Genomic DNA, 14,510 nt, shown 5'->3' with positions numbered 1-14,510 from the left:
GTGTGTCACAAAGAGAGGAATTCATAAAATAAAATTGTTCCCACGCACACAAACATTTGATCTTGAGCATTTGTGTATCATGAAGACAAACCTGTTCAATTGTATCGCTCCTTTAGCCTGCTCCCTGTAACTTTCTCTTAGAAGAATAAGAGTGGTTGATTGAATTTTGCAAATGGTGTTGAAGAGCCATTAAGCAGAATCCATTTTGGACAAGCCTCAGTGGGCACATGAGCTTCCAAAAGCTACAGCTACTCCATCAATATTTTGAACTGTTCTATTAACTATGAACTTTTTTCTCAGAAATACTTATTAATGAAACAAGTTTGCTTGTTTTTCAGGTACTGTTGCTACCTGGCTTAGTCGTCTGTCTTGGATGGGTGGGGACATGGGAATTCAGCAAAGTTTCAAAAGTAACGTGATATGGAAAGAGGGTGAGGTGGATCTTGTATGCAAAGAAGCAAAAGTTTAAAAAGAAACCCTATTGGTTTTGCATAGACCTCTGGATGTGCCTACAATAGTGCTTTGAATCCCAGGCTAAGATAAAGTGCAAACGTGACTGTATGAAGCCAAATCACAGCCATATAACAGTGCTTGGAATAAAACAAATTTACCGTTCCTCTCTTTGTAATTCTGCGGGCAGCACTTTAGCTTAACTTTCTTTTCCACTCATTTGGTCATTTTAATTTTTTGCATATCAGAGCCTAAGATGTCTAGCACGGTACGGGGGCACTGTTCATGTGTGCCCGCTCAAACATTTTCTCATGTCCGTTCAGTTCATTTTAGATCCCGTTCAGGTTGAATCAGGAAGGCCTCACTCTGAATGCATGTGCACACACACACTGCCTTGATACTGTTGCCAAGAACAAAACTCATTCCGCACATAGATGAAAAAAATTATAGAGAACACTGGTGGCAGGGGCGATTTCGCAAAATAGTAGAGGTTTTTAAAAATAAGATCGTGAAGGACACTGTGTTAAAGGAGAAGATGGGGCACATATATACTGCAAACTAATACTGCAAGTAAAACACTTCCTTCAATAAGTCCTGAGCATTGTAGTTTGTGGAGTGTAAAATTGATTAGTCCTGCATGCACACTTCTCCTTCATGTTCCAATAGCTGGCACTGTGTGTGCACCATCCTTTTATATATAGCCTGCATCCTATCAACAAGGAAGGTAGGCAGGCTGGCTGGATTCATTTGTCCTGCTCCCTTTTCCTTGCAAAACAGCTGACTGGAGAGGTGATTGGCAGGTAGCCATAATTTATAATCCCACCACTAAACTGAGACTTGTCTCTCTCTCACACAGGGTATAATTGGAGGTCTATCAACATTAACTTGGAAGTTACAAGGAATAATATTGTCCAATACTTACTGAATAGTTCTTTCTGTTGTCCTGACTTTTTCATTATAGTGTATTGTTATAACTTTCCCCAAAAGGCCAGCATGCATTGCTGGTCTAACTCTTCTTTCACAGAGCTCAGCAAGAGAGAATTTTCTGGACAAACAGTGCCTCTGTTTCTTAGTTTGGCTGCAGCTAACTCATTTCCCCTACTTTGCTCTAAATTACAGATACTGTTCAGATGGATTATTACTGGAAATAATGTGACCATCAGCCTTATGGTAGAGGCTGTCGCTCACGTATCCCCCACATACCCCACATTGGCTACCTGATCAGTGGTGTTAGTAGTAAATATGAAGAGCGAATTCTTTGTTTTTATTAAATTTTTAACCTGTTTTCAGATGGAAATACCACTATACATCTGTCTGTGGGAGAAAGGCATTTGGGTTGGGAGGGATATAGATGGTTGGTTGACAGTGAATCAGAATTAATCTTCTCAGTCGAAACCCCATGTAGGGAAGTTTGAAAATCACACTTTCATCACATTATTAGTGGTCGCTCTCCAGGTGTCCTCACTCACCTGGCGTTCAAAATGTAAAGTGACATCAGAATTATTTATTTATTAAGGAAAATATTGATTTCCAAAGCTCACAAAGTAGTTTATGTAGAACAAGACAATTCTGAAAAGCACTCACAAACTAAAAAGAAACCTAAGGTAGACCCCAACAGCAGCAACTGGAAACACTGTGCTGGGGTTGGATAGGGACAGGGGCTCTTCTCCTGCTAAATATAAAAAAAATAACTTCAGGTACCACTAGGAAAGCTGGTTAGCTCTCTCCTTTAATTCATGTATTTAAAATGGCATCATGCCATGTCTGAATACGATAAACTAGTGTGCCTTGTAGTTCGGTTAAGGAGACTTTTAAATGTTATGGTAAGTATGAAAGCCAATTAGCCATAGATTCATCTGACACTGCTGCCATAACATCAAAAGGTGGGTAGGCCCATTGATATGGGTTCTTGCCACTATTGTCCCCAAACCTGGTCTGCCAACAATTATGTGGGAAGGACCTGAGCAGTGTTGTATCTAATTTTTTTCATCTCTGTGCAGAATGAGTTTTGTTCTGGGCAGCATTACCAAGCCACCGTGTGCACACTTGCATTCAGCGTGGGGCCTTTCTAATTCAACCCAAGCGGGATCGAAAATGAACTGAGCAGGCATCAGAAAACTTGTGAGCACGTGCACACGCCTTAAGAGGGAACAGTGGACCTGAGTATTTTAGATGGTGGCATTTGTAACATTCAGTAAGAACGACCAAGTATAAGGTTTTTTTAAATCTTCTAGGGAAATGGTAAGGGCACAAGGTGATTTAAGAAACCCTGATTAGTCCCTTGATTTCCATCACGTAGGGCCTTAAAACACTACTGCAGCAGCATGGGATAAATGCAGAGTTAAGCAGCTGACATGCCAACTGCCATGATGTACAAAAGATACCTCAACCAACCCCTGATTTGCATCATGCCCCCATGCATCATTAGAGGAGAGATTCCAGCTTCCACCCTTGAGGGATGGTAATGGGGTGAATGATGGGCATAGATCTCCATCTTCACACAATTTGTGCCGCTTCTCACTGTCAAGAGTTATGCTCTGGTATATGTCTATCATAACTTTGTTTTTGTTCTGTGACAGGAGGAAAAAAAGTGTTCAGCTGTTATCCAGGGGGAGCCATTAAGACCTCACCTATGACCCATGGGTTATTCATGTCAGATATTACAGTGGTGTAAGTGCTGGATACTGAAATGCTTACTGTGGCTAGAGGCAGGGAATGTGTACGTTTCCTTTTATTGAAGTAGTTGCAGTGCAAAGGAGATGACAACTTTAAAAATATACAAAGCAGAGAACACTAGCCTGTTTCTCACAAGCTAAAAGAACCTCATCTACCCAGTATTCTCAACTTGTTTATCAGTTACCTAGATAAAGGGATCGATGGAATCCTTATCAAATTTGCAGGTGACACAACTGGAAGGGATAGCTAATACCTCAGATTGACCCTGCACCAGTGCCAACTTGAGAAAAACACCCCCCAAACAGAACAAATTCTGACGGTCAAAGAGTCTAAAACAGTTCTGTTTTCTCACCAGCCGTCTCATACCTTGGTGTTTCTGAGGAAGAAGGGCTTTGAAAGGTGCTGAGACTGAGCAGCAGTGCCCACCACAAACACCCAGAAAACAGGTAAAAGTTCAGTATGAATACAGAGCCAAGGTAACTTTTAGTGTGTTTGTCATGCTCAGCCACAGGCTGCTGTAACACTTGCACAGCAGAGTTATACTGTCACGTTTTCCTGTGATTCCATTCTTGTTTGCAGCTGCCTTCTTCAGTTAGTTATTATGGTGTTGCCATGGAAACCATATAATATGACATGTTGAAGTCATTCACATGACCATTTTTGACAGGGTGGGGTGGGAGGAAGCAGGACACTACTACCCTCCCCCAGACAACCTCACTGCTTTGGGGATCTGCCATGCATGCACACAACCAGTGCGCGAGCCATCCCAGAATGCTGAGGGAGCAGGGAGAAATCAGGCTGCATCCTCCTGCATCCCACAATGCACCATGTGAAGAGCACAGTGCAGTAGGGGTTTCTGGCAGCCCAAGCTTCCATACAGCCTGGTGGTGAGGCCAGGCATGTGTGTGTGCCCTGCTCCTACCTTGCTTTTAGTCTGGGTACAAAAGCCAGGTTACCTGGCAGAACCAATCCTAGTGGTTCTCAGGACCAGCCCTACCCAGGTAGGGCAGTGCTAGCCTGAGTAGGGCTGGTCGTGAGAATGGCCTTGTTTTCTGAATTCTAGTCTCATTGGGGGTGTCTGGTATGAATTGCAGGTTCCTAAGCTGTGGTCTTCTAGATGTTGAACTACAACTCCCATCATCCCCAGCTTCCATTTATTGTGGCTGGGAGTTGTAGCTCAGCAACTCTGGGGGACCACAAGTTAAGAACCAGGTGTTACCTCATCCCTTATTCCCAACATTCAGGTGTTAACTTACCAAAACTGCATCCAGATTCTGAGGAGAATGAGAGCTTTTAAACTGCTTTTAATCTTCGGTTCATGTATTCAACATATATGCTAGAGTATGCTCAGCGTGCTGTGTGCTGCCTCATCCAACAATCCATCCAATTATTATGTGTTTACATTAAGGAAAAACAAATTCTAATAAGGGGGAAAGAAATATCATTAAAATTGTTTCTTAATATAAGAAAGATTCCAGAGATGCAGCAAGCATATTCTGCCTTGTTACTATGGTGGCAGGCTTGGATGTGTAATGTATTCTTTGCGTCAAGTTATAAATGGGATTTTGGCAAGTACTCTGTAGTCAGTTTCAAACTAGCTGGGGATTGCTATTGAGAGGCATGGTTTTTGTAAGGAAGCACAATTCTCCCAGCACCATGCAGAGATGGCCTCTGGCATTTGCTCTTTTTTAACTTTGTGCCTGTTCCTGAAGCTGAAGCCTGAGTCATAGAGCCAAGCAACACACTGAAGCTATTCACACGATTGCTAGAAACTGGGCTGGGCTCCCTTAGCTCGGTTTTAAGCAATCGTGAAAATCACCGGGCTCATAGGCGAGCCCAGTAGTTCTCTGGCGGCTAGCCTGCCTAACTACCCCTCACCCTAAAGGAGGTTAATGGAATGGGTGCTCTCGGTTAACCTTGTTTATTTGATTGCATGTCAGCCTCGGCTGACACAATTGGTGGGGGGGGGGAAGGACTGCACTGAGCATTTGCGTGGTGCCTTTATGGAGTTTGGGGGAATGGGGCACTGCACAGCCTTGCTCCCCTCCCCCCCTTCCCCCAATCCCCGGAGCTTCCGATGGAGCTGAGGCTGTGTGCGGGCCTATCCAGCTGCCCAGCAATAAGCAACTGCTCGTGTGCAGGGAGATCAGGCTAAACCTGCTCTCTCTACACAAACCCTGTCTGACAGGTCGCATCAATTGTGTGAAACGCCTCATTGCCTAAATAACCTGCTTGTCTCTGGGCACACTTGGTTTTTCTTTACTCAATAGCAGCCCACTCTGGATCAGGACCATGCTGTGACATGGGGGGGGGGGCTTTAACCCTTGCACCAACTTGGTACCAGTCTGGACTAAGACACCTCCTGGCTTCTACCTGTCCTGCAAAGTTCCCATTGGTGCTTGTTTCCAGCAATGGCCTTTAGGAAAGGTAGAGCATGAAAGCAACCGCCTCACTCTCATGGTCCCAGCATACCACCCCCACTCAGTTTCAGATCCTGTTGAGAGGGGAGCAGTCAGGTTGGAAAGACCAGGCTGTCCCAGGTCTCAACACCAGGATGGGGTCTGTCAGCTTAGAAGCCCTAGAATTGGAGACCCTGGAGCCAGCACCCACTGAGCCTCAGGCCAGGGCCACGCCCCTTTCAACACCAAAAACCTGTGCGCTCCTCAAAGCCTGCACACCAGTGCCACCAATGGGGCAGGAAGGATGTAGCACCATGGAGAAGTACAAGGCTCCAAGCCATTGGGCTGCCCCTATAAATCTCTTCACTCTCCAGGCAAGGAGGTTAGCTCAACATCTGGGCCAGGTAAACTGATGGAAAGCATACTGAAGGACAAAATTGTTAAACATATAGAAGAACAGGCCTTGCTTAAGGAGAACCAGCATGGATTCTGCAAAAGCAAGTCTTGCTTCACTAACCTTTTGGAGTTCTTTGAGAATATCAACACGCATGTGGATAAAGGTGATCCATTTGACATAGTATACTTGGACTTCCAAAAAGCTTTTGACAAAGTTCCCTACCAAAGGCTCTTGAGTAAACTTAGCACCCACAGGATAAAGGGACAGGTTCATGTGTAGATTGGTAACTGGTTAAAGGACAGGAAACAGAGGGTAGAAATAAATGGAGGGTTTTCATAATGGAGAGAACTAAGAAGTGGAATCCCCCAATAATTTGTCCTGGGACCAGTGCTCTTTATCTTGTTCATAAAAGATCTGGAAGTTGGGGTAAGCAGTGAAGTGACCAAACTTGCAGATAACACTAAACTATTTAGGGTAGTAAAATCCACGACAGCTTGTGAAGAGCTCCAAAAGGATCACTCCAAACTGGGTGAGTGGGAGACAAATGCAAATGTGGTTCAATGTGAGCAAGTGTAAAGTGATGTATATTGGGGCAAAAAACACCAAGTTCACATATACAGGGTCTGAGCTGTCAGTGACTGACCAGAAGACAGATCTTGGGGTTGTTGACTAATTGAAAGTGTCGACAGTGCACGGCAACAGTGAAAAAGGCAAATTCTATGGTAGGGATCATTAGGAAGAGGGTTGAAAATAAAAAATATTATAATGCCCTTATAGACATCTATGGTGTGGCCACATTTGGAGTACTGTGTACAGTTTTGGTCACTGTATCTTAAGGAGGACATTGTAGAACTAGAAAAGGTGCAGAAGAGAGCAACTAAGATGATCAGGAGCCTAGAGCACCTTCCTTATGAGGCAAGACTACAACACTTGGGGCATTTCAGTTTGGAAAAAAGGTGACTACAGGGAGCTATGATAAAGGTGTATAAAATTATTCTGGAGTAGAGAAAATGACAGAAATCTTTCTCCCTCTCTCACAATATTAGAACCAGGGGTAATCCTATGAAACTGAATGCTGGGAAACTTAGGAACAACAAAAGGAAGTATGTTTTCACACACACCGCATAATTAATCTATGGATGTCTCTGCTACTGGATGTGGTGATGGCCACTAGCTTGATGACTTTAAAAGGGGCTTAGGCAAATTCATGGAGAATAGGTCTATCAATGGCTACAGGCCACCTCCAGCCTCAGACGCACTGTGCCTCTCAATACCAGTTGCAGGGGAGCAAAAGCAAGAGAGGGCATGCCCTCATCTCTTGCTTCTGCACTTCTCGGAGGCATCTGGTGGGCTACTGTGTGAAACAGAATGCTGGACTAGATAGACTTTGGGCCTGATCCAGCAGGGCTGTTCTTTTCTTAGGTGGAAGCTGGAAGGGGTTATCTGACTCTAGAAGCCTTTAAGACCTCAATCCACCTCTGGCCCTTGTTGCACAAGGTTGCTCAATGGCAGCCTTCCAGGGTTGTGTAGTGCCATTTCATTTGCTGTGGATTCTCATTTTCAGGATGGGAATAAGACTCCTCCCCACAATGCCCCAGAACACCTACTATTCAATGGTATACTTCCTCTGAACATGGAGGTTCCACTTAGTGATTATGGTCAATAGTCACATATCCCATATGATTTTCTCAAAACCTCGTTTGCATGTCTCCTAAGTTAGTCAGGACTGGTTCAGGCAACCTATGGCAAATAGCCCTCTGTGGGGGCCCTCCTACTTTGGTGGGTGCTGGAAAAGTTGGCCCACCTCAGTTCATGAAGGCTGTGGGCACTGAGGTGATCTCAGGGGTCAGCTATGGGGCCTTCTGAGGACCCTGGCCCACTGCAGTATATTATCAGACCAGACACACTCCATATAACTTTACCACGACTTGCTAGTCCTAGAGGCTCTTCTCACGATCCGTGATCCAGATCAGGCGCCCACACGACTGCCGGCTCCGTTACGGAGCCGGCGGGGGCTGGGAGGATCGGGGGCTGCGTGGCCCCTGGAAGCTCCAGCATGCCTGTGTGAGCGTGCAGGGCATGCTGGAGAGACCCCTGAGCTAGGAGGCTGCTTTTCAGCCTCCCAGTCGGGGGTCTCCTCATGAGCTGCTGCGGCGCGGAGCTGCACTGCGGCAACTGATGATCCATTAACCAGGGTTAGCGGAGTGCTCACTCTGCTAACCTGGGCTAAGGGGTGGGCTACTTAAGCGGGCTAGCAGCTTGTAAGCCACTGGGCTCGCCTGCGAGCCTGGTGGTGTACATGAGCAACAAAAATCGGGCTAGGCTCTCCTAGCTTGATTTTTGCTGCTTGTGGAAATAAACTCATAGGCTTTTATTGGGCAGGAAAACCTTAATAACTTTTGAACCAGTGCTCAAAACTTCACCATACACAAAAAGGTACCCTTCCTAGACAAGCTGAAATTTGAAAGAAATGCACGATATGCTTGTCTAAAGACTGGACAAAAAAGGACCAATGTGTCAATTATCAGCACTTTTTAATTTGCTGCACTTGTGTCAATTTTTAGCAGATTACTTTGAAATTAGACATATGTATAGCCCTTGTCTAGTAAATCATATATGCCAAGTTTCAAGTTATTAGCTCAACAAATGTCATATTTATTTATATATGCAATACAATTTTGAGGCTTATAATGATAGAACCTCCCCCCACCACTTGCTTTAACTAAAGGGCCACTCCCATAATATAGCAGTTTAAATTGTATCTGGAAAAACCCAGGGATCGTCAAAAAGGGCCACCCTAACCCTGCCCCCAGCTACAGATCTGTTTTCTTTACCAGATTTGCAAATGGCATGAAGCTGGGGGAATAGCAAACACCTTAGAAGACAGAAAACAGTCTTGACAATCTTTAATACTGGGTCAAAACTTTAAATGTTAAGTCTTGCATTTAGGTTAAGAAATCAAATGCACGAGCATAGGTTAGGGGCGATCTGGTCTGGCAGCAATATGTGTGAAAAAGGTCTAGGTATCTTAGTGGATCACGAGCTGGACATGAGCCACTGGTATGATGTACCTGCTAATAAAGTTAATACAATCTTGGGCTGCATTAACAGAAGGCAGAGTGTCCAGATCACAAGAAGTAATAGTTTTGTTCTATTCTGCATTGGTCAGAACTCACTTGGGATACTGTGCCCAGTTCTTGGTACCACATTTTAAGGAGGACATTGATAAATTGGAACAGGTTCAGAAGAGGGCAACAAAGATGCTGAGAGGTTTGGGAACCAAGTCAGTTAAATGAAGTGGGTATGTTTAGCCTGTAGTAGAGAAAATGGAGAGCTAGGATACCTCTAACTTTCAAACAGAGGCTAGATGGCCATCTTTTAGGGATGCTTTAGAACATCCCCGCACTAAGTAGGGATTGGACTAGAAAACCTCCAAAGTTGCTTCCAGCGAGCTTTAACACTCTATGATTCTGTGATTACTGCATAGTATGTGCTCTAGAAGCCATCTCTTCTATTGATCTCGTGCAGATAGCTTCTACTCCTGAGATGGAATTCTCTGTTTCCATAGGCAATAATGGCCCATTATACTTACAGGACTTTGAGTTCATGTTTTGACTCCAGCTGGCATTTCTTAGTTCTTTAAGTACACAATTTTGATTGCATCTATTTCCTTAGAACTGATTGCTTGTCATTATACCTTATGACTCCAGGGTGCTGCAATTTTAATACTGTTGGAGTGAAAGGGCTAAGTGGTAAAGTAGCCTGATGTATTTCAGAAGAATCAATTTAGCAGTAGTAGAAAGTCATGGCATTGAGAAAATCAATTATTGTCCTTATGAGTTATTCATTAAGAAAGGGCAGTTGTTAGCTTTGAATCTATTTTATATAGCTTGCCCACACGGGGGGGGGGGGGCCTTTCTGCCATACTGTTTTAATAAAGCATGGGCAGTGTATTTGGGGTGGGAGGAGACAGAAATAATCCCCTGTTCTCTGAGAGCAGAAAAGATGGAATTGTGTTACTTTACGTCCATGTTATTGATGTTCTGTAAGCAATGAAAAATGAGAAATACACTTCTTCTCCATGCTCAAAAGAGATGTATTTTGTTTGAAACTATATAGCTCTAGAGTCTCTAGACTATTTCCTGTAGTAAATTCTGAAACATTCCTTTAGGGTATTAATCTTGCCGAAGTATAGTGATGATGTAGCAATATAGTTTGGGTTAGAATGCAGCCTGAAGCTACCAAACCAAGACTTCCCTGGTTCAACCTGCCTGACTCTTCTTCATCAGCCTTTGGATCCCCACCTTCCTTTACACCATTGGAAAATAACTTCTCTGGAAACCAATCTCTAATTTCACCAGCAGCTGTGGACCCTGCATAACACAATTATGTGAGGGAATTTCTGCGACATTAGGTGGCTCTCCTCCGTAATGGCTACCAAATTGAGGGCAAGGGCCTGGCCAGGGTTCACCATTTTCCATCTGCTAATGGGCATTCCCGGGGAGGAGCTGTAGAGATTAACACTCTCTCAGCCAAGGGCCTGCCTACTGCTAGACTCAGCGCTAGTTGGTTGGTTAATGTGTTTGTATTTTATTTTGAATTTCGGTGTGCCTTTCTTTACTTCCAGTTCCCCGTTTCCCCCAGTTCCTTATTCTGTGTGCAATCTTGTTTCTTAATAAAACTGATATACATAGAAGTGGCTTCAGTCTGGTTTAAAAGGTTCTGGAGAGTTACTGGCAAAACTCTTCCCCATGTGCTTCATAAGATCATTTGCGACTGTTTTCAGAATAATATATTGTTGTCTAGAGCTGGGTTGTGTGGACTCTAGCCATACAGTGCCTGTCAGTCCCAAGCCAGACAGTTCTAGGTTGCTGAAGCCATGTTAAATCTTGTCAGTGGCTTTAGCTCAGTCTTCAACTGGTGGCAGCCTATCTTGAAGGAGCAGCGTGCTCCTAGATTGGAATCAGAGCCATATTTCTACTGAGGGTAGATCCCAGGAAAGCATAGAGTAACCACCATCTCATCACAGTCAACCAGTGAGTTTCCTAGCTCAGTGGAGATTTTAACCTGGATCTCCCATGTCCCAGTCTGACATGCTAACCACTACACCACACTGGTTATAAATACTGTATACCTGACATGGAATCTCAGACCAAGGCATGTTACAGATGCCTATCCATACTTTTCTTCATAGTCTTCAAGGAAACAATTTTACTTGCAGCGTTCTGCACACCATGGGTGCTTCCAAAATTCAAGTTGCTCAAGACTAGAGCCCACTTGTGCAAACAAGTGCAAGGGAGTTATACAATCACACAGCCATTGGAAATAATGTCTGTGTGATTGCATAAACCCCTTGTGCAATTTCAGCATGTGTGCACCTATACTGGGCAGCAGTGAGATAGGAAGATGCTGAAAGGCACCATCTCATACTTCACAGGAGAAGGCAATGGTAAACCCCTCTTGTATTCTACCAAAGACAATTACTGTGGTTGCCAGGAGTTGACACTGTCTCGACGGCACACTTAACCTTTACTATAGCTCACTTGTGTGCTGTAACTTGATTTGGAAGCTGCAGCAGAGCCTGTGGTATGTGAGCTACTATATTTCTGGACAGGTGTGTCACATTGCATTGCTGGGCTGATCTTAGAGTTAGGGTGCAATATATATGAAAGATGCGCAGCTTTTTGTTTTGGTGATTCTCCAAAGGAAAGGTGCTTCATCACTGATTAGTAGTCACACCACAAAGGACACCTCTTTTTGTGTTCTTGTCATACAGTCTAATGGGTGGTTATCGTCAGGCAAACAATCATGGTAACTTAGATGTCAGATAATTTAAGGCTTTATAGATCAAAGCATATCTACTGTCTTGTTCAAAAGCTAGGAGTTCTGTAAAGCTGTGGGAAACCAGTGAGAATCCTGATAAAAGATCGCCCCATGGAGAATACATTCAGGTGCTTCTGGGGATTATCGCCTCCTCCAGGATGTTACATTTTTCTAAATCTCTAAACAGCTCTCACAATCAAAAAGGCTGGAATAACTGCCACAAAGTCCAAATGAAAACATGCCACAGCTTAAGCCAATTCCACAACAGTGGAAGTCAAGCTACTTCCACACAGTCAGCATCTTGGGGGGGCGGGCGGGCAGCAGAATCCTGCTCTGCTCTTTCTTTAATGAGGCAGTGGAGCAATGCACTTAAAGCAACTTGCTCCCATCAGGTTGCCAGTCTCTGAGTGCTCCTGTATATATTGGTCAATCGGGAATTTCATATGCTAGTGATCAACTATTATGTCTGTTCCTGACTTGTTAACAAAATTTATTTTCAAATCAATTGTTATAGCAGGATTGGGCATCATAGGATGGGTGGTTACATTTGAGACACATACCAGGCACTCCTATACTTTAGCCCTGGGCACATTACATAAACCTAATAATTGTGTTTTTAAAAAAAGTTTTCAGCCCTTCATGTTAAGGAATAGATGTTCAAACATTATCAGGAGTTCAGCAAGAAGGTAATTCTCATGACCTCTAATGTTCATACAAATGACAGTCAAATAATGGTAATGATATATGATTACAATATGAAACACAGATAATAGGCACTCATTCGTCTATTATGTTGAGAAAACATAATGAGAAAATTATGTTGTCGTCATGCACTGTCCCAAATTATGAAGTGGTGAACAATATGCAGCTCAGTCATAGATTTAAATGCAGAAAACCAGATGACCATAAAAACAGGCCAAGTCTGGCAGGACTCAAATTATGGAGAGAAAAGAAATTGGGATTAAAAACATCTGCTACCAAATGCAACAGGGGCTTTCATTTATCTTGGGGAAATCAGAGGTGGGCATTCTTGCACTTTCTTATACTTCTAGTTTCTGATATTTCTGTCAAACAAGCTATTGATAGGCACAGACAATATATTGCAGAAGAATTTGACTTATTGTAGTAATTTTCCAAAATAAATATTGTAAATCCAGTAGCTGGCCTGTTGTCAAAAACATTGGACAACATACAGTACACTCCTCCACCTGAGGCTGGGTGTGGTCTAAACCTTTGTTTAGACTGAGGAGCTCAATTGCCAAATACTAAATCTGCTGCTTGGCACGTATCCCAGTCGAGTACACAGCATTATGTCATCAAAAGGGACAATTGCATGGATTTGGCTGTAATTTTAAAAAGCATTCTTTTATGTAGGAACAGGGAGGGGTACATGAAGGGACAAGGAACATTGTGTTCAGGTGGCTGGAACAGTTGCTTTGACACCAGCACCTGTGTCATGATAAAAGAGATTTGGTTTTATAGCATAACAATATTATTTTATATTTTTCATTTTTCCATAGTGTTACAGGAGAGATTACTCCCTGTATCCCGCTCGTCTCTTGGTTAGGTATTTCACCGGACACCAGTATCAAAGTTTCAAACAAAGCTTTATTTCAGTGCTAGCAAAAGCTTTGGGGTGTGGCCGCCTGCCCAGTCTGGCAGGCCATCCCCCTTTTTATACCCTTGATTAAACAACTTTCACACCTGTGCATCGTATACAAGCTGAAGTGTTACTTTAACCCCAAAGGTTCCGATTTGCCTACAAGTGTTATATTTCCCATTTACACTCTCAAGACATCTGGCTTGCAGCTTTGGTTTCCCCTCCCCATTGAAACATACTTTAACGCTGTGCCATCATAAAATATCCTCAAGGCGTGGGGATATCTACCAACAGCCGCAAGCTTCATTGATAAGGCGTATATCATAGTTAGCTAAGTGCTGTGCAAACCAACTGTGCTTTTTGGCAGTTGAGAGGTATTGCAAATAATATTCCAACACTAGCCAGTTATTGGACTTTCAATGGATACATAGTACTTTGTGTATCCATTTTTAAAGCCAGCCATGCTAATGGACATTACAACACCCTATGGCACACGCACACACACACACACACATGGTAGGTTAGATTGAGAGATACATGACTGGCCCAAAGGTCCCAGTGAGTTTCATGGTTGAATGGAGATTTGAACTTGGGTCTTCCTGGTCCTAGTCCAACACTGTAACCACTATGCTATGCTGGCTCTCTTGATGGTGGCAGTAAGCAGGGTGCAAAAGGCCAATAGCAGTTGTAAGAACCTAGGAAGGGTTTTAACAACTCCCTTGGAGGGGGTAAGTGACATTAAAAGTGACATCTGCAGCTGCCACCGGCTCGTCTGGTGGCCACTCAGGGATGGGCCTTCTCCGCTGCTGCCCCGAGGCTTTGAAATATGCTCCCTAGTGAAATAAGAGCCTCCCCATCTCTCACAGCTTTAAAAAAGTCTTTTAAAACCTATCTCTTCACCCAGGCTTTTAATTAATGTTGTTTTAATTGGTTTTAATGCTGTTTTAAAATATTATTTTAAATTTTTAAATTGTTGCAATGTGTGTGTTCCCCACCCCCCACCCCCATTTTTGCCTTAACGAATGTTTTATTTTGTTTTTATTTTGTTGTAAACTACCCAGAGACGTAAGTTTTGGGAGATATAAAAATGTTTTAATAAAATAAATAAATAATAAAATAAATAATAAAATAAATAGTTAAAAAACAACAAAAAAGGTTCCGTGAA

General features: G+C 43.3%; 1 long non-coding RNA gene across 1 annotated transcript; it reads left to right on the top strand.

Annotated features, from left to right (window-relative positions):
* Window positions 1-3,033: 3,033 nt before the first annotated feature.
* LOC128349241 (uncharacterized) lies at window positions 3,034-10,612 on the top strand. Its single transcript, XR_008318652.1, has 3 exons — window positions 3,034-3,120; window positions 3,482-3,572; window positions 10,094-10,612. It is a non-coding gene; the product is annotated as an uncharacterized LOC128349241 (long non-coding RNA).
* The last annotated feature ends 3,898 nt before the right edge of the window (window positions 10,613-14,510 follow it).

The sequence above is a fragment of the Hemicordylus capensis genome, chromosome 3 (assembly GCF_027244095.1).
Source record: "Hemicordylus capensis ecotype Gifberg chromosome 3, rHemCap1.1.pri, whole genome shotgun sequence".
In the NCBI taxonomy this organism is placed as follows: Eukaryota; Metazoa; Chordata; class Lepidosauria; order Squamata; family Cordylidae; genus Hemicordylus; species Hemicordylus capensis.
The sequence above is the reverse complement of the archived record's forward strand: the minus strand, read 5'-3'. Positions and strand labels throughout refer to the sequence as shown.